The sequence below is a fragment of the Condylura cristata genome, unplaced genomic scaffold, assembly GCF_000260355.1.
Source record: "Condylura cristata isolate star-nosed mole 26May11 unplaced genomic scaffold, ConCri1.0 scaffold00004, whole genome shotgun sequence".
Classification (NCBI taxonomy): domain Eukaryota; kingdom Metazoa; phylum Chordata; class Mammalia; order Eulipotyphla; family Talpidae; genus Condylura; species Condylura cristata.
In genome coordinates this window covers 26,143,806-26,148,743 of record NW_004567105.1, presented here as the reverse complement: position 1 = coordinate 26,148,743, position 4,938 = coordinate 26,143,806, and the positions used below count along the sequence as shown (strand labels likewise).

Sequence of the window (4,938 nt, the reverse complement as noted above, 5' to 3'; positions counted from 1 at the left end):
ATTTTTTAACCTTATGATGTCTCCTGCTATTATTTTCCTCCATCATTCCCCCCGACCATATCCGGCCTGAAATCTTTTGGGGAGTTTAAGGGAGGAGTCCATTTTCTGTAGCTGCTTCCTGCTCGAGTGGGATGTAGAGCTGGCCCTACCTACAAGGGACCAGGATATGGTCTCCCTAGCACTAGTCCCTGAGCTACCTAGTGTTGCTGGTTCCAGAAGGAGGCATGCAGATCCAAGAGGCAGGGTGTGTGGGCTTTCTGGTCCTCTTGGAGGAGCTGGCACTTAACAGCTCCTGGACAAGAGATAGCAAATTTGACAGTGAGATTAAGAATGTAAGGGCCGGATATAAGGATTAGAAGTATAGTAGCCAAGGGTATCAGGAAGGGCAATATCTATGACAGAGTGCCACTGAAGATTCCATTCCAGAGGAGGGATTTTTTTGCTCAAGTCTATAAGCCTGATCTTGGGAATCTTCTTATGTTGGTCATTACTTGTCAACTCTGATTCACATAATAGCAACATTCCTCCTGCAAATGCATACATCTTCCCCTTTGGGCAGCAGTGAGCAGGTCCAGTTCCCTTCAATTTTGTAAAACCACTGCTTTGAAGGAGTCAGGTTGTTGAAGTCTATTTACTCACGGGATTCCCCAGTGCCAGTATGTGGGGTAACAAATCCACAGAGAGCAGAAACCTGTCCATGCTGGGGCGAGTATCCGGTAAGCTGTGGATTTGCATAGGAAATATAGGCCACTGGAAGTGGGTAGAGTGGCAAGAAGATCTATGTTTGCCAGAATAGTTGGTTCCTTAGCTAGTGTGTTTCATATCCAGTTTGGTTTGAAAACTGTGTATACCTTGTATCGGCTAACAACCATGGTCTTTGTCATTAAAGGTTTTGTACAGTTATGATTCCTGTTGGCAGAGCTCCTGCATGACCTTGACTGGCATCTGGACTTGGATACTGAAAGGCCTGTGAAAGCACATGTGTCTTGGGGGAACGCTCTTGAGTGCAGGGTCTGAGCTCCAAGAATGTGAGGAAATAGGTTATGCGAGGAAGCAGCCACGTCAGAGAAAGATAGAAAAGAAGCATATCAAGAGAAGTGTCCAGGTATGTGCGAGGGGGTGGCCATCTGGGGCTAGACAGGGTGTCTCAAGAATTAGAACACCAGATATAGAGTTAGAATACGTCAAAATGCCATTGTTACTGCTTGAGGATGTCTAGATAGATTAAGTCAATACACTGTTGTTACAGCTTGAGAATGTGGAGTATACAAAGAGCACTGTAAAATAAATTCACTACATGCTGGACATAGCAGTCATCCCTCTGGTTTGTCCTTCATAGGCACGCCCCAGGTCCCAGACCCACTAGTGGTCCACAAATTCCTTTGTGATATATTTTGAGAAATGTTTTCTAAAAATAGAGAGTTGCAGTTTGAATAAAAGAAGAAGGTTGTATTATTGGGGGATGAAGAAAACTTAAGGCTTATACATGTTCCCTGGGGGTCTTCCTATTAAAGTTTGTGGGCACCCAATAGGACATCTAGTACAAAACAGAGAAGTGCTAGCATTTGAATTATAGCTGAGAAGAGTTAGGCATTGGGGTCTACTTATACCCACAAGCTTGCGTTGGTCCAGAAAATTATAGAGCATGCCGGTAGCTTCCATCCACTGAGTGTGTGGGGGGGTGATCTTTAGATGAATCTACCCAGAATATGTGCTCTCAGAGAGATGGGTTAATATTTCCTACTAAGGTGCCACCAGTATCATTAGAAAGGACCCCAAAAGTGTAGGTGACTTTAGTGAAAAGTTAGGTATCCCTCCTAAGGGATAGGATTTATACCCAGGGAGGAAGGAAAGAGGGAGTCAAAGGCACCTTAGCCACAGACTCATATATCTGTGAGATATCCAGTGAATGGGTCTTTAAGCAAAGGCCCACTGGAGTGGTTGCCCACAATTCTACAGGGGCTGGAGTTGCCATTTCCAATTGCCCAGGAATGATGCACACCCAGCAGCAGTTGGTTTTATATAGATAATGTGTTCTTTTGGCTAGACTGTATCCCGAATGTGGGTTTTTCTGTCCATATAGAGCAAAGTGAGTAAGGAGTACCTGAATTTCCAGGAGAAACCTCTTTTGGTTGTTTATGCTAGTGGAGTAGGAAAGACTAGGTGAAAGTCATGTCTAGTTTGCCACTGCTGGGCTAGTGGTCTTCTGTTCCATATTTCTGCCTTCTGAAGATGCACTTCTGGTTCTGGACTGCTTTGCAGGAATACTGTTGTGGTTTCTATGATGCCTGTGGAGAAACATTTGGTACCATTTTAACTCGGCATAAATGAGTCCAGCTGGGTTGTCCAGCTAGTTTTACAGCTGTGGGAGCACTTAAGATGACTTTAAATGGCCCTGTCCACTTTAGGCTTAACTGGTCTCCCTTACCAACTTTCCTAGTTTTGAGGACCCAGTCACCCAGATTTGCAGTTGTCAGATGACTGGGGTCTTGTGGGTCAGACTGAGATAGTACTTTATTCCTATATTCAACCAATGACCTGTGGACCAATCCTAAGTTAATGGAGTGAGTTAAAAGAGAGTTGAATTCAGGGTCACATACTAAGTAGAAGTTATGAAAAGCCTTCCATATGTCATTTCAAAAGGACTCTTCTGTAGACGTTTTTGGGAGCTGTACATGTCCTCAGAAGGCTAACAGGAAGTACAGTTAACTAGTTTTCCCTGGCTTGTTGACAAAGTTTAACTAAATGACTTTAAAAAAAAAAAAAAGATTTATTTATTCATGCATACAGAACTGGGGTACAGGCCAGAGGTGCAGGGGTGGTGAGAGCTTTACCAGAGACAGAGTGGGGAGCAGAACAGACAGAATGACAAAGTACACTGCTGAGAAGAGCAGCGGGCAGGTCAGGAGAGGTCTGCCAGGCCATGTGGATCACCTCTGGGGTGGGAATTGAACTTATGTTGCAGTGGCTTATCTTCTTAGTACTGTGCTTTAACCCGCTGTGCCAGTAGGGAGGGTCCTAAATGTCTTTTTATAGTATGATTTATCTTTTCAACTTTCCCCAAAGATTGAGGGTTCCAGGCTGAGTGTAGATGTTATTTTATGTTTGAAGCTTTGGCTACTTGCTGAGTTACTAGAACAGTAAACGATGGCCATTGTCACTTTGGAGAGATCGGGGAAGCCCAAATCAGGGCATTATTTCTCTCAACAGGGCCTTTCTGACCTGGTAGGGAGGCTCTTCTGACCTGGTAGGGAAGCCTTCAATCTATCCAGTGAAGGTATCCACAAACAGTAGAAGGCACTTATAGCCCCGCCAGGTAGGCATCTGAGTAAAGTCCATCTGCCAATCTTCTCCTGGATATGTTCCCCTTCTCTGAACTGGTTTTAATAAAATTGGCGGGTGCTGTGACCCCTCAGGATTATTTTTAGCACATAACTCACAGGCCCTAGAGGCTTCCTTTGCTGCCTTCGGGAGTCCTGTTCCTGTGAACTTAGATTTCATTAAGGTCCAGAGAACATTGTGTCCCAAATGGGTGGTTTGATGAAGTACTTGTGCTAACTTCCACTATAAGACTGTGGGAACAAGACTGTCCTTTTGGTCTAACATAACTATTTGCCAGGGATAGGCTGAATCCCTTGGCACTAGCCGGGTTCTGTTCTTATTCCTTGTCGGGGACCGAGACCAGGACTTTGCCTCCTATGCACAAAACAGCACTTGATGGGAACTTAGGGTAAACATCCTGGTTGAGAATGCAGCACACCCAAATCCCCTCTCCCACTCCTTTCTCCCTGGGAGCTCAGCAAGTTCCTGTGCCTGAGAAAGGTTTTATCTCTGGCTCCCAGATAAGTGTCCACTCCCTTAAGATGATTACAGATCCCTCCCCTCAAACCCATTGGCCTTTAAGACATTAAACCATCAAGACCACCCCCCACCGGCACTAACTGCACCGCCCTCTTTGTATACATATATATATAGCTGTACCACAAAATAAGTCTCTCTCCTCTCCTCTCTCTCTCTTTTCTCTCTCTCTCTCTCTCTCTCTCTCTCTGCTGCACTATCGATCGACTCTCTGCCTTCTCCTTTCGTCGACCCTGGGACCCCAATCCTCGGCCTTGCTGGTTAAGGTCCCCTACAATTCCTGGTAGTGGGGTGCCCACTCTTACATTTTCAAGAACCAGGAGAAGTTCCGTTATTAAAGCTCTTTTTGCTGCCTGTTTGCCAGCCTGATCAGTCAATGAATTTCCTTTTGTAATTAAGGAGTCATCCTTTTGATGTCCTTTGCATAGTATAATGGCTAGTTCTTTTGGTAGTTGGGCTGCCTCTAGGAGCTGTAGAATCTTTTTTACTATGTTTGATGGGAGATTGTGGGTGGTGAGGAGCCCTTTTTCTCTTCACATAACTACATGGGCATGTAGAATTAAAAATGCATATTTGGAAGCAGTAAACACATTTAATCTTAAGTCCTTTCCAAGCTGGCATGGTTGAGTTAGGTCCAAGATTACTGCCTTTTGTGCTGAAGTTTTGGGAGACAAGTTTTTCGCCTCTCTGGTGTGGTTTAGGCTGACGACTGCATAGCCACCTCTCAGGCCTCTCTCAGTAAGTCTGTCCCTGTCAGCACAGCTCTTCCTGCCCACTTGTGTCTATGCAAGTGTCCTTCTCTGTCTGTCCCTGCTCCTAATAAATCTGCTCTCTAAATATAACTGAGTCTCTATCTCATAGAAGAACTTGCCTGGGGAACTCACCGTATTGCTGCTGAAAGGAGCTTTGGTGAAACCTTTCCCAGAGTGAACCCAAGAACCTGGACTGTCAGAGACCAGCTCCAATTATTGAGGTGTCTGGAGGCAAGACAGGCAGGACCCTAAGGTGGGAAGGCATCGGCGAGTGGAGATTCCTAAAAAAGGGGAAAAGGGAGAAAAAAGGGAAAGGGGAGCGAGGAAG

At 45.2% G+C, this 4,938-nt stretch overlaps 1 pseudogene; it reads left to right on the top strand.

Annotated features, from left to right (window-relative positions):
• Positions 1–224: 224 nt before the first annotated feature.
• The window catches only part of LOC101629817, a 154,973-nt pseudogene continuing 150,259 nt past the window's right edge, over positions 225–4,938 (top strand).